The 21,853-nt window shown below is 45.2% G+C and overlaps 1 protein-coding gene and 1 long non-coding RNA gene across 5 annotated transcripts in view; one reads left to right on the top strand and one right to left on the bottom strand.

Annotated features, from left to right (window-relative positions):
• The window catches only part of Shrm (shroom), a 161,874-nt gene that overhangs the window by 22,828 nt on the left and 117,193 nt on the right, over positions 1-21,853 (bottom strand). The gene's annotated exons all lie outside the window — the stretch shown is intronic.
• Positions 8,056-20,771, top strand: LOC143264181 (uncharacterized). The gene is made up of 3 exons (XR_013037720.1): positions 8,056-8,435; positions 8,520-8,663; positions 19,193-20,771. It is a non-coding gene; the product is annotated as an uncharacterized LOC143264181 (long non-coding RNA).

Below are 21,853 nucleotides of genomic sequence, written 5' to 3'. Positions count from 1 at the left end.
GCTTAAACAATCGATACTGTTTAAACAAACACACAGGAGAAACATAAATCAGAATTATCCCAAAGAGTTTTTAACGTCTCACGATGCTCCCATTTTCTAAAAACGATACAATTTGAACGAACAATGTAATTTATACGGAAAAGTCTCGTTGCATTTAATGCATATCGTGATGGTCATTGAATTATACCGCGCGGCATCCAAGCCGCATAAATAAAGGAATAACGAGGATAAAAACGCGCCGGAAAAATCCAGCCAGTTCAACGACGTGGCTCAACGGCGAGATCAGTGTCAGCAGATCAACCTCGTTTCCGAACCGAGGAAACTGCTAACGCGAAGGAACGAACCGTAAAGGAACACGTAGAAAGCATTTGTCACGAGGCACGAATCTGACGGTGGCATGTTAAAAAGCGGGAAACAAACCGCCACGAAGCACTTCGCAAGAAGTACTCTCATTTTCCATGGTCCGGTGAACGGAGACAAGGTCTCCCAAAGGTTCGAACGAGCCAGGCAAAGATGCATGCTAACGATACGGGACGAACAGTACCAAGACGAAGAGAGCGTTCCTGGTTCGAGCACCACAATGCAATAACTCGTAAATGGCTAATTGGCCAGAAGAATACTGTACAGGTTAACTCGACTGTGACTGACAAATTCGACCGGACGTCTTGGAAGTTCCCGGTAACGCTAATTCGAGGAAACTTGCTCCACGTTTTGCTGCCCGTACATTTTTTCACTCTCGTCACGTTCGTCTAACGAATTGCGAACGAACAGAAATCATCGGTTTTTAATGAAAGTTTAAGGTAACTCGTTATATTACTTTTCTATGTTTTATGAGGCTGTTTTGCTCTCGAATTAGCGTTTCGGTACACTTGTTCGTCAAACTTGTTTAGCAAACTTTCTAGTTTGATACTTTCGTAAATGCGTATAATTTTACGAGTATATTAATTAAATTCGTAATTATATAACTCGTTGTAATATTTAATAAAGTCAGCATCCATGGTCACGTACGAAAGGACACATTCTCCCTTAAAATTACGAGGCCGGCAAACACGTATGTCGCAAGGACTAGCATTAAAAGCTAGCAAACACCATTATCCTGGGTCGACTGATGGAATCTTTATTTGAATAGCGAGAGAAGGGAAGTTCACAGGTCGAGGTTGTCGCGCTTCTTTCTCGGTTTGAAAATCGATCCAAAGGCGGAATGGCCAGCAATCTCGGGACCTCGCGTGCCGAGCGTTCCAATTTTACTTTTCTCGAGACCCGCGTTCCGCGGTTGCCAACGACAGCTCAGGTGAGATCCTACTCGTCGCTAAAATAATCGCGTAATCTTTCACGGTGTGCCAGGTATCTGCAGAGCGCAGCTGCGACGACAGATGTTCCGAGATCTTACGAGACAATGAGATCGATCTGCTATGGGCGTAACTGTATCATTCATTCTTTGCAAATGACACAGTTTCTTTTTGAAAACATTTAAATTATAGACTGTATATACGGAATGAAACATTTTATTAATACAAGTAGAACTTGTCTTGTATTGATAGTGGAGGTACTCTCAAGATTTTCTGGCAATCATTGCTGTTTTAAATGAAAGTGCATGTTGTTGTTTGACTAGATCACTTCTGCGAAACATTTTGTGTAAAAAAATATTGTAAAGGAATTCGAAATGTTTCACAAGTAGCCAGTTCTTTTGACACTGTGCTGTAATACTTTCTTACGCAGAGTACTTCAAAGAATAGACCTATGTGAAAGAATCAAAATTCATTGCGAGATGAGCAGCCTATTCGACACGTACTAATTAAATCTCGACAAAATTCGTGCTAATTAAAGCATCATTAAGAAGTATAAAATCTCAATGGCGTACAAAGTTACAGAATGTATTCATTTATTAATGCAGTGGAAGATCAAATGACATTTGACGAAAACTACTTTCTGATTACTTATGCATGTCTGGTTAAATACCTCGATTAGTTTTGACTCGTCAAATCGGAGGTGTTAAATATAGAAACCTAATATCTCGTACTGTTGCCTAAACAACTTAATTACCCAGATTAGAGAACGACGAAAAATCGGATCAATCCGGCAGAACAACTTTTACCACCAACGCGTGAACAACTTTCAATCTTAATCACGAGACTCCCGGATTAATCGATCACGCGACACATCGCGGACCGTGTGAACGCACGAGCAGCACGAATTAATAACAGAACAGGTAGCTCGATAACGCGGAAATAATTCTCGCGATAAAAGGGCCGTGTTCTGCTGTCTAGGCGAGAAATTGTAGCGTGTCCGGGTCGCGGTGACAGGCATGAAATTCACGACGAAGCATCCTCGCGCGCACAACCCACGGAGAGAGAGCTAGCGCGGTGCTCGTTCCAGAAATTAATGCCGAACCGGATGACGAAGACTAATTGTAAATGGTGCTGCCAATCGTGGGAATCCGCGCTGATTAAATCGCAGCCCATGCCGCCGGGACGTAAATGATGAACCCATGCTGCCCTCCGAGTAACCATTTCTTCGGAACGAATTAGGAAACGATTTGACAGGGTGTTCACGTGACACTGCACCTCCCGTGGACAATCCTCGATAATTAACGATCGAGACACTCTGCTAATCCCTTCTCGAGCATATTAATTCGGGAGATCTATCCCAACTTGACGCAGGACTTAATCGATTTGGACAGAAATTCATTTGACTAAGGGCAAAGTGCGAATAAGCGACTTTAAAAGCCTCAGAAGTGTAAATGGACGCAAGTTAAGCTTCGAGTCTCAATGACTATGCAGATAGTAAATACAGACCATACGTGGTTACACGGCATCCGGTGTAATTCTGATAATCCACAGATAAAAAGCATTGTTCGCTCCGCTCTTATCGAGCGTGTACGAAGTATGTCGATCGGTGTTGATACATCGCGTGTATTACCTCGTGAGGTACTGTTAGCTCAATGTCTGCAATTTAACGTAATGCTTAGCTAAGATATCGTGCTGATATAATTAACGATACGAGAAGAATTCTTGAATCAGTTGGGTTACTGAACTGGTTAAACGATAAAATACGCCGCGTAGCATACAGTTCTGCGAAGCAATTTCTAATGCAAATATGAGGCGGTGAAAAACGAGTAGGTGTAGGAAAGTTGTCTCTAAGAAATGGAAAAACGCGAACTTAACGGCGAGAAATAGAGAGCAGGCTAGGTGGGCAGAACGAACCGTCTCGGATGGAAAAGTAATGAAGCAAAATAAAGAAAGACGAACGCTGGGAACTAAATAGTCATTTCGTTGGCAGACAAAGGATAACGGAAAAGCTGGATTTTTAAGGCAGAGTTTAATGGAGGCGATGGAGCGGCTACGAAGAAGCGGACTCGAGCAACATCGGGCGTGAAAAAGAATCCGATGCAGTTAACGGTTGCAATACGAAAGGGCATACTGTTAAACGCCTTTAAAGTCTCGACGGACGGTGTTAAAGGTCTGTTTGGACTTGTACCGCGAGCGTTATTGCCAAGATATCGTCCCGAAGTGTGACGAGGAAAAGTATACCGCTTCGTGAATGGGTTCCGCGTAAACGGAACATAACACGAATTGAAATGGACTTTTATATTGCGCCTAATACCCCTTTCGACGTTTTACGAGACGTTACGAGCGGTTTGCTACTTCGTTACGGATCCTGGCAGACGTTATTATCCCTCGAGATTGGCCAACCTCGCGAGGAGCCAGTAGCCGTAATAATTGCCAGACGAACGTCATCGATCGGTCTGACCTATGCCAACGATCATCGCTAATCGTTCTCCGCGATTGCTTTTTTGTCCATTAACGTTGATCACCGCTGTGAAAATGACCGCGTGTAATGCGATACGCTATAATTGCAATTATGTACAAAGAATACTGTCGTTTTATTTTTCAATTTAACTTCTTCCTAATACTCCGCGTAATTAATATAACGTTAATGATACTGAAAGCTACCTTCCTTTTTAATTGCTTGCTCATCGAATAACTGTTCTACTTCTTACGATTTTTCCGTAAGCGAAATATTACGATAACAGAAGTTCGATCGTGATCGCAATTGCAATCTCAAGGACTGTCACGCGACCGAAGGGTCAAATCGAACAGGATCCGAAGTGGTAAGTCAACGGGACGAACGGAGTCGTGTTAAGGTTGTTTTCAACGAATACCCGCGCGCGAAATGCGAACGGGATCAAAAGAAGCGTTGCTGGTTGGCTGTCGGCGACTCGTCTTCGATTAATTCCATCTCGTCGTCCGAGAACTCAATTTCGCAGGAGCAATTACCACGCCGTAAACGGTTCCCGGCTGACATTCCACGATAATGACAAAAGAAGCAAACCGGGGTAGCACGGTTGGCAGCGCGAAACAGACCGATTTCTCGGAAGACATTGCAGGGGCGCCCAAACAAAGGGTCTGCTCGTTCTTCCGCCTACGAGTCCGGCTATCGTGTGCATGCGAGGCTCGTTCAAGGTAAAATACCTTTGAATTCCGATAGATTCAGCAGCCGCGGTACAGATCGTGACGGGAATATTGATATCCATCTGGTCGTGTGTCCTTCGCGTGGTATTCTTTATGATAAGTGACTCGTGTTCGCGTTGTATTGTCTTGTACTCGACTGCAACGTAGGCTTCTTTAGGGTAATGACACAGGGAGAGGAGCACCTTGCTTGACGGATTGAAAAATTTCAAAATTTATGATCGTGAATACTTCTGGGGTTAATGAAGCTGATGGCACTATGGAAATCAAAGGTTATTGATCCCATAAAGGGTTAAATAGCCACGTAGCCGTTCTCGATTCTGACAGGAGAACGAAATTATCGTTCCATCCAGTGAACTCTGACCCTATTCGTCTCATTTGATATTCTGTCCAGCATCTGGCGAGTGTACGACATCCTTCAATAATCAAACATCTGTATACCGAGGAAAGATTGAAGCGTAGGACTCGAACCGCACGAAATTCTCTAATTAAGTAGTCGTAATTAATCATCGTCTACGTGGATTTGCTTAGAGCGTCGGTCGTTTCGCGAGGATTTCGCTTTCTCTTCGAAGGGCTTCGGCTTTTCCGGCACGATCTATCCGGCGTTGAATCGATTACCTCTCTCGGGATCGAGGATCGCCGGCCCCCGGAGCTCCCATAAATCAAGCGGAAAGTCATAGGACGCTCCGGTGGAGCTCTGGGCCGTAAATCGCGAGACGTCTCTATTGCACGCTCCGCGTCCGCTCGCAGAATACGCGGCGTCACATTCTGCCTTCGGCTCTCGTTGCGCGGTTCGCGCGGTTTTATTTCGCGGGTGAACATCGCCACGCAAACTCGACAAACATTTTTACCGCGCTCTTGATTTAGTTCGAAGAAGATGCGCGTAAACGCATCTTGCACGTACTCGATGCTGAGACAATCTATAATTACTCCGTTAAGATCTTCCATGCAAGAATTTTAATTCGAATAAGCAACTTTTTTAACGACTGCTAGGAAATATATTTCCGGTGCTTGGACAACTTTACAAGCAATTAACTAAAGTTTAACAAATTATTTTCAAGTTATTACTTTCCCCATTTTTAATTCATACATCGCACACATGAGGAGAATGACCCCCAAGCAGAAAGGGTTGAAGATCGAAGTTGTAAAAGTCGATGAAGACAGTCGATAGTTTTTTTTTTCAGATATCGCGGTTGGAGAAAATACGCAGTCGAACCATATCTCGCACTTTCCTGCTAATTACGTATTCTTCTCTTGGATAAGTGCATCGGTGAAATAATTATTGCTTTCCACAATCTCGTTGTTTTTCTCGTCGCATTTCCGTCCCGATAGGCTTCGTTCGATTTCGCAATCGTTTCTCTCGATTGCCATTCAATGATCGCCGGCTAATTAATTGGCTTCAGTCCCGCGAACACGATACGTTTTTTTCCGACCTCTTAATTCTGTCTAGCTTTGGCAACCGTTTCTCCAATTACGCCGAGAAAATCGAGCGGATGATCGAGCGAGCTAGTAACGCCGTGGCGCGATCTTATCGAGCCCGGTATCCTGTCAGGGCTGTCCCGAGGAATCGATCGCGCGTCCCGAACGCTCGGCTAATATTGACAGCCAGTGACACGGGTTCACCGACACGGACACGCGGGAACGAGATCGTCGCCGATGGGGAATGTAAATGCCTCCGACTATTTTATCGATCGCTTCTTCGCTCGTCGAACCTCTTCCTTCTGGACTAGCAGGAATCCAGACCGACTAGATCTCATTTCCTTCGATTGTCTGCCGTGATATTTACTTATCCAGTAATTTATAGACATCGTTCGCGATTTATAGTCGCGCGCGATGCACCCGATTTATAAATTGTGCGATGTTCATATACGGGGTTCGATTTGCAAGGTTGCTATTGTACTCCTAGGCGATACGTTTCAAATATTAATGGTTACATTACCGCGCGTCCCCATACGCTTCTGACGGAAAAGCAGCATCCGTTCATTAAGTTGCCTCCTCCGTACGCATTGTTTGCTCTGCTAACGGCGCATCGCATGCGATTCGACATGCCTCAAAAAAGAGATCCCCCGTCCCTTTGTTCTCATCTTAGCGAACTGTTTTTCGTCGCATCAATTTCACGCATGCTTTTCAATCAACGGAATATTTCTCGCGAAATACACACGTTGCACAGGATAACTGCATGACGGTGTAACTCTCGAGCGAAGAGGCTGCTCGAAGTCTATCGTTGAAAGGCAGTTAGCAGCGCGCACACTGATGGATTTATTTTCCAAGAAGAGCATCGATTTAACTGGCCAGCCCATTAAGCCGCGGTTAATGCGAGGTTCTGAAGCATTTTGATTGAAAGCTGGCGAACGATGGGTGTAGTTCTACGGAGAAACGAACCGAGACAAGCAAAGGCTTATCTGATGACATATTGGTCTGTACCGTTCAGAGGAAGCAGACCCGATAAATGCATAATTGTTTGCATTTAATGCTGATAGACGCTATTACGGTGCTTCGAATCGTCGGAATTTAATGTTTTACTTTGAGCTTCCTGGAATCGATGCGTCATTATATTAACGAGCCTCTTAATATCAATGCTCGCCCCTGTAGATCTATAGACGCACATAATCGTGAATATCGAACCGCCAACGAACCTCCGCAGACTGTGCTCGAGATAGTTTCGTTAAATTTACACGTTTACGAAACGAAAATTAATTGCACCGCAAATCCTTGGCTGGAATGCAATTTGTACGTGGCGAAAGAACGAACGTATCGGTATCTTGGCACTTCGTTATGGAGCACCCCTAATTTTAAAAGTTTGCGTTCTTGATAAAATATCGAGATTACGGCCAGTTTGATAAGAATGCATTTAGCACCGTTAGCAACATACTCTTCGCTCTGAAACCTTTGCAGCATGTACCAAAATTTGCAACTTTCGAAACGCGGGAATTTAGAAATTTGGAAAGTGGCAAAGAACTGTCGTAGATTGATCTACGTAGAACAAGGGTCCATTATGTCAGACACAGCGGAGCGTGTCGTAAGAAGAGGACCGGAAAAGCCTGCTGGCAGGATCGAAGACGCTCCCAACGGAGATAGCAAAGCACCGCTTCCGGCCCTCTTTAATTGTTATTAATTGATCCGAACGGCCGCGTGTCGGTGACTTCGATCGAGCGCAGATCGAGGACTGGATACGTATCGGGCTTGAGTAAGGTGAGCGCAATTAGAGCTCCGGGACACGGTAATTGAGCGTCGATAATGTTGCCAGCTCGAGGAAAGCGATCGCTGATATCAACGTCGTAGAGACGAGAACTCTCTGATTGAGAGATACACAAGAGAGACTTGAATTCGAAAGGGCACGAATTTTTATGTGCTTTCGGTTCGTGCAAGTGGAACGTGCGAAAGGACCGAGGAAAGATAACCGAGATTATGTAAAGCGCACGATATGTTCGAAAGACGACGCGAAAATATTATAATCCTCGCGTAAATGTTTACGAGCGCTTTGTGCGGCTCCGAAATTTGTCTAGAGAAACACGAATGTGTAATTTCGATATGGTGGTGGCGCAAGGATCAACTCCAACAAAGAGCAATTGTTCGTTATCGAACGAGTTTGTTTAATATTTGCTGATCGCAGCTGCGCTTCCTTTCCAAACAGAGGGTAACCCGCAGCTATTGCCACAGAAGGAGAAAGAGAGAAGGTTTTGAAACGGCGCTGCAATTTGAACGATGGGACACGACATCGACGTTTCACCTCTACCGCAGTATTTCAGACTGTAACGCGAATCCCGTGTCTCGATCGGACTGAAACGTGCTATAAAGTTTTCTTAATTGCCTCTCTCCCTTTCTCCGTGGACCAATCAAACGTGGAACAAACGTAAAAACCAGGCAATCGAATAAAAAATAATAAAATGAAAAGGAACGAGAACCGCCGCGTTTGAGTTACACGTTTAACGTACTGCAACACGTAAATACGCGAGCAGCGTGGCGGTAAGAAGCGGAAATAAATACGGTTGTCTCGTCGTAACGTGTAAACGTTAAATTAACCGATTAAATATCCGTTTGATCCGGCAGTTAAATAACAACCTACCACACCATCGTGTACGTACATTGGATAGTTGAGAGATTGGAAGAAAGAGTGCGCGCGTTCGTCGAGAGAAACAGGTGAACAGGAAGACGAGGGTGTTAGAGAGGAAGGAGTCGAAGAAAATGTACAAGGTGAATCATAATACGGTCCTATAAACGACGCATTCTGGTAACGTATCGACACCGACTGGCATAGAAGAAAATCATCGCGAATTGACTGCTCGAATTTTATGAACTCGTCAAATTACAAGTTCGCTAGATTACCATCAACGGGGCTGCACTATTGGCCTATCATGATACGAGCTGTATACGTGTATTCGCGAGTCGACCGCGAACCGTCAATAAACTCGACGACGAATCTCGATGATCGGGTTCGATAAATAAAGCGGCCTTGCGACGCTACGAGGCTCACGAAGCACGACAAATAGAGGAACGAACGAAGGAACAGGAGAGCAGGCGAAGGTAGAGACACGCTCGCTCGCTTTGCTGTTCTTTCTGCTTCTTGCGGCCGTATCGAGCGGATAGTTCCCAGGCTTCGGTCGCTCGGTTACTTCTTAGGCTACGTAAGCCGATTCCCCCCATCAAACTAGCCGACCTATACCTATCTACGAACCGTATCGAGTGTACGTCCGTCCGATGGATGGGTTAATTAAAACGAGTACACGCGGACACAGCCAGACACACCAGTTCTGATCGCGTTTTTCCACGCGAATCGTCCTCGATGCTCGGCCAGAATTCGAACAGCACGAAACAGCGCCGTCGCGTCGTGCGCGCCACTCTTCGCTAATTTTGCTTGTCCGACACGTTGATGGACGTTGTCCGGTAGAAAAAAAAGTGGTTTTCGACGTAGCTCGAACCGTAACGTCGTACTTCGATGCTCGTGACCGAGAAGTCGATGAATCTTCATACGGAACGTTTTTGAGCAGATGCAATCACGACTACCGGGAAATATCTCGAGAAAACGGAAACTCGATGAGTCGAACGGGAATATCTTCTCGGCGATTACCACGCGGTCGATTATCGATCGTTAATAGTTCACCGAAAGGCAAAAAAATGGTAGATCAAGCAGCGGCAAGTTCGCAGTTTCTTTCACGGTCGATTTGCCTTAGTGGCGAATGTCGAGACACACCGAAAATCGCGAATTAATTCGTCCCGAGTCGGTTTCTTTGCGCGCGTCTCGCTCGATACGTACGGTTCACGACAAGAAAACTATCCACGCGCGTTCATCCATCACTGTCAAACGAAAACCTGGCTCGTCGATAAACTTTCTACCTAACGTACACCGTACGTAGACAAAATAAGCCGTGAAGTGTCCACGGGACGAGGCTGTCTCCTTATCTAGCAGGTGAAAACGGACAATACGAGTTTTCCCGAAGAACAACGCGCGCGACACACGCGTGACATTAATTCTTCGATCATTTGCCATGCGAGGTCGTGCCCCCTTCGATCATTTGGAATGTAGATTTATCTACGCTCTGTGTACCTAAGCGCCCACTCTTTCGAGCGGACATCTACCTACTTACTTATAGGAAAAATAGCGATGAAAAGATTCAGAACTTTAGTTTCGCAGATTCGAAAATTTGTGAACTTGAAAATTTCGAAAGATGATCAAAAAAATCCTATGTTGCCATATATACCTAAGTGACCACTGTTCGGGGTCGTGGTCTCTTTCGACGATTCTTCTATATCGTTATGCTTTCGCGGAGAACGAAGAAGGAAGCAACGGGCCACTTGCTAGCCATCAATTGCGCTTCAATGAACCGGAAACTCGACTTCCAACGTGTACCTTTGCGATCGTTTCCTCGATCTCCGGACCGTATCGGCCAAATTTCATTGCGCAACGCGTGCTGTTCGAAATCTCGCGCGCAGAAACGCGGTGTAAAATCTGCGATTGCCACGGTACGACCCATCGTCGCGGGCTAACTTAGCATTATCGATTAACCGAACGACGCGGAGAACCACCGTGGCTCAATAACCTGTCGATACTCTAAGCCGTGGAAAACCGTGTGAGATAAGGAGCAACAGGTATCCCAGGTACTTATTGTATTCGATGGCTGTTTACGGTTAATATTCCTGTGCTAAGGTTAAATTCAACGTCCCGTATCCGGAATACGAGGCAAATCGAACCGGTAAATTTCCAGCGAGACAAATGACAAATTAGTAATTCGGAAAAACGTGTTGGGTCAAAACATCAACACGTACCTTCGTATTCGAAACTTATTGCTGCCGAAGACCATACTGCCGATACTTCCCAGGACGTTGTATATGTTCAGATTCAACATCTGTCCATCAATCGCTCGTCGATATGCTCGCGTGCAAACACCTCAGGTCATCGTATCTCTCGACGAAAATGTCACTGGCGCTTCTGCCTCGTCGCGTGTCTCGACACCATGCAATCGATCACACATTTATCAACAACCCTCTCGAATTCACTAATTTCAATCTCCTTCACAGTGGAGCGAATCGAGAAGCCGGGCTCCCAAGGCACCGAACACTGTTCGCGAACAAACCAGACGACCGCGTTCAACGTTGAACGATCAATGTTGACAGCTGTCATCGACTCTCACGGCAAGATCCACGCGATGCGAACTCCACGAACGCTGTCAACGGAATGACTCGGAAGCACGGGTCGCGATCGTCGAGGCTGGCGCGAGGGTGGGGGCAAACGAGAGAGCGAGAGGCGAATAGAAAGGTGATAACGAGTTCGACAAGGACGGGGCGGACCGAAAACGCTCGAAGACGCACGAGCGATACCGATGGGCCTGATCGAGGGACCGAACGCGACGACAGGTCAACGTGTCTCGTTATCTGTCCCTCTGATCTGTACCGGCAAACAGTACGCATGTAAATAGTGCGGGAAACGCCAATGATCGCACCCCTGAATCGCATTAATGCCGTTGACATGTCGGCCTGACACTACCGTGCTACGGTGGAAACGCCGCGAGAAGATGTATCGGTACAGGAACCGGTTTAATTTGACGACGTCTAGAGAGTCGCTAATACACTTTGAGATACGCGATTCGCTCGTTTCTGGATCGCCTTTCGTTTCGCGACAGCTGTGTCGCTGTCGGGGCCTTCTCGATATTTTGAAAAATTGGAGATATTGGGAGAAATCGTTTGGATTCTCGTTATTCTTGTATCTCCCGATCGCGCGTTTAAGCAACTTTTCGACTCTCGAATCTTACGATCGTTGGTACAAACCGATCATATTTTTACCGATCAGGTTACGACGAACGTTATTAATTCCTAAATAACAGCTTGTCGGATCTCGCGAAGCACGATTCGCAGGTGCAGTATCTGCAATCGTAACTCGTTTCTCTAGGACTACGTTCGCAACTTATGACCACGATGGACGAAGCCGCGGATACTGTAATTTATACGCTGCAACTGCCGAAGTTACGGAGCGACAGCTTATAGCTCAAAGGACGTTTGGCTCCTTTTGGTGCCGGCCTTCCAAGGGCCGCGAAGACGCTGTAAACGTCATACGCGCCGATCTATACCGGCCACGTGATTATCCTTTTCACGTAATAAACATGGCCAAGGTATTCATTCGAGACGCGATTAAATCTAAGTGAACGTGTACGCTCCCGTCGACGTACAACGCCTCGTAACTTATACGCGTAATCTACGATCTTCGACAATGCCTTCATACGATACGAGATCTCGAGCGTTGACAAGAAGAAACGAGTCCGACTCTATAAACGGACAGAAGTCTCTTTTTCAACCGACAGAAGTAACGTTTTGATCGGCTTCGATCAATCGATTTCGTAACAATGTTTGGACGCTTGGTTTCCAGGCATTTTTGTTTGGTTTCACCCCGGGGATAAGAGGATCGAGGGCGAATCCCCACATGTGCCCCCTGTCGTTCAGGGTACTCCGTTCTTCTCTGTGTACATAGGTATTTCTAGGAAAACATACTCTGGTACGTGGCTCGTAAAATTGACCACTTCTAAACGGTCAGAATCTGTTCTATACACGTGGCACGTCTGGTCTGCCTCGGTACGTTAGCCACGTTTATTAGAGGCGAAGGGCGGTCAGGCGTGTTCAGCTACGGTCATACATTTTTAACAGTTTCCTCGATCCGCGAAGGTCCGGTCCTCCTTTTTCGCATTCCCGTGTAATAACAGGTCTGCACGCCAGGATCGACCGGACCCGCTGCTCGTCCCAAGACAGAAAACCGGCACAGCCCGCGGCGATTGTCGTAGGTAAGTGAGTTTGACGCACAAGCGTGGCTGAATGCTTGGCCAAGACCTGTCTCACCCCTCTCGGCTTCCACGGCGTTTCGCCTCGTTCTCTTCGATCGATCGATCGAAATTATGATCGTCGTTCTTTCTTGCAATCTTAATCTGAACATCTGCGAGATACGTATTCGACTGTTCTTACTAATAACCTTTGGACTAACTAGAGACCATAGTGGGACTCACCCTAAAACATGAACTGACTCTTCGATCAAAAATTGTCTAACTTTCCAGTTACACTCTCAGATTTACAGAACGTTGACGCTAGAGGATCAGCTAAGAGATCTAGTCCATCGAAAATAAAAATCTTAATTGCGGCAAAGGAAATGACACGTCGACATGTGCGTCTTTTTGATTGATCGCACAGAATCTCGTGTCGAATCGAACCTGTCAAAATAAGAACTCGCTTATCGCGTGAACGAGGCGAGCAATCGACGTCGGTATCTCTCGATGACGAATGGAATTCACATGAACGAAATGCTCGATAAAATCGTGGAGTTCACGAAGGGAAAAACGAGGAATAAAAGGAACAGGAAGGAGGAGGAACGGTACAGAAACAAGCGTGTCCAAGCGGCCCGGTTTCACCTGATTTTTATGGTCGCTCTTGGGCAAAAGGTGCATACGCTGCTCAGGATGAGTAATACCGGCAAGGCGCATGTACCGGCACCGTTACTTTTTATCCTGGGCTCTTCCTTTCTCTCGGGGACGATACGGGAACAAAACGATGAGATACGATTTCGATCGACGATCAAACGAAACGCACCTTTGTGCATACATTTGGGGAGTCGGCGACGCAACGCGGCGTTTCGACTTCTATTCTGATGCCACGGCTCCGTGATTCGGCGAATTCGAGACGGAAGAAGGCTTAACCGGGCAGCTTTCCAAAAGCGAGTTCGTTGTTTTTCACCTTCGCGGTGCCTAACACCCCGACTAACCAAAGAAGATGTCTCGCCAGGAGAAACGCGTTATTACACTGGCATTCAGCGTTTAAATATCGCACAACGGCGAGGTATAAATAGTCGCTTCTACATGCGATATTCTACGAAATCGGGGAGGGCAATAGTATGAATGTTAATTCTGTAAGATAGGATTGTTGAACGTCGGCCAAATATCAAAGAATATCATCGGAGCGTTATTTTAAGTAAACGTTCTTAAAAATACTGTGGCACTCCCTCGGTAGTTCCTAATTAGAGTTGCTAAAAAGTCGACAGGGAACGCTATCTTTAATTATTTGCAGCTGATCGAAAGTGTAGTAAAAACCGTGTCGTTCTTGAACTGCACGATTTTACCGCAAAAGCCACGGCTGTCGTTCTCATTTATCAATGGAGCGGTTATCGGTGAACTTCCGTGGACAGTTGAAAAAAACGCGGTGGTAGAAAGTGCGTTTACACTTCGCTCTCGTTCCGCCGAGCGGAATGACAGATTGCGAAAACCAGGACGACGGTGCCTCTTCGCTTATCGTAATAGTCGAAGGCGGTGGCACGGCGGCGAAAGTTTGCGTCTCGAATCGACCACAGTTATCTCTACTCTAAAATACGTTTTCAACTGTCAAAGCCGATCGTATCTTACAGAAGTCCGTAGAACCTAGTCATTAATTCGTACAACTAACGTAGAACTGGTAATTCATGGGATAACGAACCATGTTGCACAGCAGTAGACATTCTTCGGCGTCTAGCTACACGGTTCTACGATATATCTCTTGGCATCTTCTCCAAGAATATACTTATGCACGCCGACTGCGTGTTGCAAAACAAAATTACAGTGATAGGTACTAGAGATTGGAGTTACGCAGAATTTGTAATTCGAAAGATACGTGTGACTGATGAGCGCATCAACGAAGAGTCTATGAGCAGTAATGTGCACCGATCAGTGCATTAAATTGAAAAATTTACAGACGTTTTTATACGTTAAATGATGAAGCGTTATTCACGAGTATAGTAATTAATAGACGCTAAGCGTGGATGTTCCAGAGAGCGAAAGCGTTCGTAGCTAGCCACGTGGCACAAAACGACTTTATTATTACGGATGGATGGGTGGTCGTACGGAACCGGCGAACGAAAAACGCGGCAAAGACGCGTGCTTCTGGAGGTTAGTTGTACGATTGTTCCGGGCCACGTGCGGCCCAACTGCCGTGCAATAAAGATTCTCGGCTCGTAAAGTTTCCGGGGTGTTCGCAGCTTCGGCCGCGAGTTGCCCGAACGATCCGCAAACAACGACCGATTCGACGACGAACGACCGCATAAACAGGCTGCGTTAAACGCGTCGCGACGGATGGCCGTTTCACGACCTCGTCACGACACGGCCGAGGAAATCGTTGACCGCTGTTCTGTGGAAAATTGCCGGGGTCAGTGACATCCAGCCTGCTAACCACGGTTACTGTTGCACCTGCAGGAAGAGGCGACGTTAAACCGCAGATCGCGACTACGTTGGCCGTCTTCCGAGAGCGTGGACGTTCGTCTTCCGTGCGAGACAGAACGCACGGAGAGCACGGTCCAGCGACCGCGACTAGGCGATATAAATAGGAGGCGTGGTATGAAAACGCGTGTTACGGACGTTCGCATTCCTGGGAATAAAGTTTGCCCGAGAATAGCGAGAATGAACGCGTGTCAAACGCTTTGGAACAAGGACGACCAGTCGTCGAGACTTTCCAGCACTTGGAGCGTGTGATCGAGCCTCTATCAACTGTACTTGGTTATTGACTAATCGGATGATAAATAACCGCCAGTCGGTGCCAGTCGAGATAACGCGAGATAAGAGGTTCTGTACTGATTGGCAGAAGACTACAGAGTACTTAATGAAAGAGTGTACAATGCGAAACGAGAGTTCCTGACAAAAGGAACCCAATTTGATTTTCTCAATCGATAAATAAATAGCAGAAGAATGAGTATTTTTTATATACGTACAGATGTTTAGATATTACAGTTCCTTTTGAATTTCGCAAACTTAAACTTTGAATTGTCCGCTAAGCAGGTTTCACTTTCAACTTCACTTTCATAATTTATCTCGGCATTGGGTACGCAATCTGTAATCGCGCACTGTACCATTTTGGAATGTTACATTAACTATTTATCGGTTGCGTAGTTTCACAATCCGAATCTGCTAATTCAACGGTACTCGAACGTGTTAGAACGCATCTGCTGGCAAGCTGTTGGAGTTTGCGGAAAGGTTACGGACTAATTGCAGAAAAGTTCCTAACCTGAAATTTGGCAAGCAGATGGTAGGGACCGGTCATCTGGCGAGCATTTGTTCTAAAAACATCTTGCATTTCCCAGGTTAGAAATCTGGACAAATAAGCCTTTAACAAAATTCGAAGCGCATCCGAAATGGAAAATTCACAGGGATTCGGTACGAATTCCGATATTTAATCGGCAGTGTCGCGCAGAATTACACGAGCGTCGTCGGCAAATTTATTAAGCCACGCCGACAAATGAGAGGACGCTCGTTTGATTAATGGGTGAAAGACAGTCAGCGCACGCTTCACCGTTTGTTTTATCCTCCTCGACGCGAGTTTGGAGCCGCGTTAAAATCGAGCTCGCAGACGATCCAGGGTCGCGAGCCGACCGGAATAGCGACCGCTATATAACGCGGCATTTATACGTCGAAAGCATTACGACCGTCCGGAATAGCGAATGACATCAACCGAGCAGAAGTTAGACGGTTTACCTATGCGGCTACGAACGTCGTTGATTGCTCGTTTGATGATCTCATTAACGCTCCTCGTTGAAATCTTTCGCACCGTAGAATAACATCGTTATGAGCTTCATGCTCGTGCAGTTTTATTATGCAATCGGTGTAAATAAAATCCTTCGTGATGTGCGCTTGGGCAAGGTAGTCAAGGGCGTATTTTAGAAACGTGCGTGTGATAAATGTCGAGGAACAGCTTCTTCATTGCAACTTTGAATGACATTAGGAAGTTTATGTTACTTCCAGATGACTAGGGCGAAATGTATGGCTGAGCAGGTGGTGCACTTGCAGATGCCATGGAACAGTTCCCATCTTGAACATTTGATATTTTTATATTCCATTCGAAATCTCTAACCAAAAATTTTCAAATAATTGTATTCCTAAATTCGTAAATTCCTAAATATTCCAAAACCCGCAACACAGAGTCTAAATACGAAATATGATCGAAGCTGTGACTCGAAATCAATCATCGACGTGTAAGTCGTGCTGCGTCGCTGAAAGGTGCGTAGGTGGCACACGTGTTTACCCAGGTGCAAGCGAAACGAGACCTCGTTTTTCGCGGTTGAAGTCGATGGTCGGGCTGCAGTAAAAATCGATCGATCGGTTTGTCAAACGATCTCTCGTCACGCGTAATAACGGTAAATTATTCGGTTAATAATGTCGAGTAATTTAACCATTTGTTCGTAAGATGGAGAGTGTCGTCGCGAAGATACCGTTCCTCGAGACGCTCCCGTGAGCTCGTGTCCGGTGTCCACCGGTCTCGACTCGCTGCCCATTGTCTTCGTGGTTGTTCTTCGGACTCCTCTGTCGTTTCGTTCTTACTCGTTTACTTCGTGACGAGAAAATGGCGACGTTTCGTTTTGAACGAAGTCGAGGCATTGGAGCTGGCGAGCTGGACACGACCAGATTCCTTTCGCAAAATGTGAAAGGTTTGCCGGGAAAATTCAGGTTCGACGAATGAAAAGTCGTCGTGAAAGGGTAGATCTACTCTTTCTAAGCCTCTTTTACGAGTAAAAGTTCAAAATCGAGACATTGCATTTTCTTAATATTTTCGACAATTACTTTTTAATTTTTTTTAAGAACTTAATAATTTCTAATATGTCTCTTCGCGATTAAAAATATTCCATTTACTATACAAGACCTCACTCCCTTTTACGATCATTAATTTTTGCATTCAGTTCGCGGAATCGAGTATCATTCGTGAAAAGAAAAAAAAATGCTGTATAGATGAGGGTTCGAGAGAAGCAAACCTTGAAAGATAGCAGTAAACGGCGAGAAGTTCGTTGTACGAATCAATATACATAAATACGCGTCAAAGTAATTTATAAAATGGCGTGCCGGGGAAAGCTGTAATCATTGCATTATAACGAGCGATTAATTAAGCGTATACATCGGTCCCAATAACGGGTTATCTAGAGAATACCGTGCAGGCGATACGCGTTTCCGTTCATCCTAAGAATGCATCGTTGGTTCGATTACATTAATAATCGTTTTATTAGAGGAAGGATTTCGAGAAGCTACCGCGATATTATTACCTCACCTAAGTTTGCAAATAAACGAAATCTAATGGTGTAACATACTCGCTCAAGCTGGTTGTTACGAAATTCGGAAACACTTTCTTCTAGTCGGATGTTAATCGGCTGGTTAACGAAGGCGAATAAGCTACCAGCGTTACCACTATCGCTGCTAAACCCGCCTAGAATTAGTCAGGATTGCATGCAATTGACCTGGTTCCTTAGCAAGTCGTCAAACAAGTCTCTCGCCATGTTGCACGAAGGGAGGACGTTACCGTGTCGCGCGGAAGGTGGCTCGAACTAGTGCACCATACTCGAGTTTCCCAGCAAAGATAATACGCTTCTGCTGAAACGAATAACTACGCGTTGTTCTCTTTTTAATTGCACTTTATAATTAGCTGACGCTTCGCTCTGTTGCGCCACGCTTCTCGGTGCAAATACTTCAACCGTGTGACGAACACTTCGATTCACCGTGAACACATCTACGCTGCTTAAGATATTGTTTATCTAATATTCAATTCCTAATGCCGTCCATTCATCATCTCCGTGTATTTAACGCGTTAAGGCTGTCACGTTTCTTGATTGTATTTGCAAGAATCGTAAGAATGTTTATCTTCAAATAATGTCTATCAACAACGCTGATTACACGTCACCTTTTCTTCAGATTCCAAGGCACGTGCATTTTTATAACGCACATGATAAAGAATATCAGTCGATATACTTTTGCGTTTCCTTTCGCGAGTACACCAATAAATATCGTGTTTGAGTAAATATATTTCCACGATAATCCGTCGATACCACGATCAAACAGCTGATTTTTTAACCATAGAGCGCCGCCTCAATGCAAATAAAAATACCTGGTTTCGAAACCGCTTATCATCCACCCTATCGAACTCAATAAATGCAATAAATAATCAAGTAATTTTTCTTAACTTATCGTTCAAATATCAATTGCGCAAATCGGAGCATAAATTCTTAAAAACTTCAGGGTTACTTTTCCATGGACCATGCAACGAAAAATTCCTAGAGCCTCAGATACCAGACTTGGTCCTTAGAATCGCTCTGGAAGAGTAATTCTAGACTTCGAATGGCAAGCTTCACAACAAAATCGACATAACGCGATACCTCACGATTATTTGAAGTGGGTATCTGTTCAGGTACTGGGTTCCTCGGCAACAAAATCGGAATAATACGATACACCATGCCCTGTCTTTTTCTTCTTCAGGCTATACCTTTACGCGGTGTCATCCGACGTGGCGAAGAGAGGACAGGTAACCGGTGTTAAGCGATACCTGACAGCGTAGTCTCTGGCTACCCTGTCGAGGTCGCGGTCTTGCCTTCGTACAGCCACAAGGTGTCAACATACAGAGAAACGAGTTTTACTGGCTCGTCCGACGGCGAAAAGAAAGCGAGGGATCAAGAAAAGGGCGAAACGCGAAACAAAGGACGAGAAGACGAGACCTAGGTTGATCGACGTAACGACGATGACACTGTCCAGAGTTGATCCCTTTTTAGCTGCGGCGACTCGAGGATGCTGCTCGTTAAAACGACTCGGAGTTCAAACGAAACCAGTCGCGTACGTCAATCATTAAACCGATGAAATGTTTCTGAAGCATCCGTCTAATTTAAGCAACTCGCTTTCTAAGAATCGCGTGTGATTTCAATCTTTCGAGTAAACTGTGCCGCATATGTGAACGGGTTAATTTAAAAGAGCGTCCACGTATTTACAATTTTCGACAAGCGTTAAAGTTTACGCGTTTCTGTTTTGTATATTTTCGTGTAGCGAACTGACGACTGCTTCGCGAGTTATGATATACGCTCGCGAGTTTATTTGTACTTTTTACATTTCGTTCGGTGGATGTCGTTAACGATGAATTTACAGTGAAAATTCATGAGGCAATTACAACATGATATTCGAAGCGGGGAAAAGCGAAAACGCATGCGAGAGTAATGAGAATCAGCGATAAAGCTGCGGGTAGTCGCGTAATTCCTAGCTCGGAATATCGTTCGCGAATTTTTATGCGTATTTTTCCGAATTGCCTCGATTTATGGCAGATTATTCCCTTATCGGACGAATCATTGACTACTCGAATCTCCTCGCGGGCTTTTTAATTGCACCAATCGAGTCGAGAGACATTTCCTGCAAAAACACATTCCTGCTCGAGGCCGAAGAGTAATCGTGCAGCAATTGCACGATTAGATTACCCGGAGTCTCGAACGAGATTTCTGATCTAAATCAGTGTATATTTTTATTCCGACCGCTAACCAGATGTTATCGAAAAAAAGTAAATCGCTACATTTCTCGAGCACGCTGTCGATGCAGCTCTCTAACTCACTACCCAGGAAGACTTTAACACCTTGCTTCGTCGGCTGTAAAGAAAGGAAGGTCACAAATGGCCGCAAAGAGAAATATAGTTTTCACAAAATCACACCGCTCAAAACGTGGAAAATGAATCTCTAAATAAGCGATTATCGTCTTTAATAATTTACCTTATCTCATATTAGGTAATGTCTTTTTTACTATGTTCGTCAACATATTAATGTATCTATTGTCATGCAACGCCGAAGAAAAATAAATTTGGTTGAATCATACGGATTATCTACTTTAGATAGCAGGGTCCAAAGTTTCTACCTAATTATTTAGCAAAAATAGATTAGAAAACTGTTGATTCAATGGTCATTTTGTATTTCTGATCTTGGGCGATGAGTCAATAAGACAACAACATCTTCAAAATTGTTATTCTTAGTCACAAAGAATTCATACACCTACATTTGACTTTCCTGACTTGAACTTAAAAATAAATTGCTACAACGTCAGAGAGAATAATACCGATATCCCACAACCTACTCATCGCTATTCACGACTCGGATCAAATCGAATTAAAGATGAATCCATAAGCTTCGATTGTTCGAAAATTAGAAAAAACAGTTTCGAATATTCATGAATAGCGTAACTTGTACACAAGCACAGTCCTAACCAGACCCTCCAGGTGTAGTAATACAAAGATCCTTTATTGAACAAAGCCAAATAGTCGACGAATTCTCACGCGTTCAACTGTTCCATCGCAGAGGAGAGCAGTGCCACGTTGAGCATAATCGAGCACCGAAGAACAGGCAAACACGCCCGTGGTGCCACGCGGTAACCTTTTTTCTGACATTTCTACCTCGCGGGGCTCGGTTTAGCCGAAAGGTTAAGAAGCCTGCGCTCAGGCTCGAATACCCTGAACAAAGAAGAAACACGAGCTAACGAGGAACGAAAGAGATCGACAGCCAGCGGTGCTGCTACTCTTTCGAAGATCTCTCGTCTCTTCCTGTCGAAGGTCGTGGCGAATCGAAATGTTTGCTCCGCGAACCGTGTCGCGAGGTCGAAACCTCGTCTACGAACGCTCTGAACGACCGCTCGAGCGTCACAGAAGCCAGCTGGTCACCCAATCAGAGCGAGAAGGGAACAAAAGAAAGGTGAAAAGACTTATCGCCCCGTGAGATCGAGCCTACATCCTGTATCCTCGTTGACCTGGCCGGCGAATCCTTGCAATTATTATTAATTTATCGATAATTTCCTCCTGCCGGGACCGTTGTCTTCCACCTCGAAGAATGTTTCGTGACCCAAAAAGCCACGGACCGATAGACAAAGACGTCGAGTCACCGAGCGGATCTGCCTCCTCGAAACGCGTCGCTCTGTTCTTTGAATAGGTAGGTGTTTCTTGCGCGTGCGACCGTCCTTGCCCGAGTTCTTGCTTCGCAAGCGTGAATCGCGGTTTCTCAATTTCAAGAATACTATTCTCGCGAACGAATCGAGCCACGTTCAGTTGTCTAATTAAAAATTATGACTAGCCGAATGCGAAAAAGCCTGAAGCCCACGATGGAAAGAACGTCGAAAAGCGGT

This window comes from Megachile rotundata, chromosome 3 (genome assembly GCF_050947335.1).
Source record: "Megachile rotundata isolate GNS110a chromosome 3, iyMegRotu1, whole genome shotgun sequence".
NCBI classification, from domain to species: Eukaryota; Metazoa; Arthropoda; class Insecta; order Hymenoptera; family Megachilidae; genus Megachile; species Megachile rotundata.
This window is presented reverse-complemented; position numbering and strand designations above follow the sequence as displayed.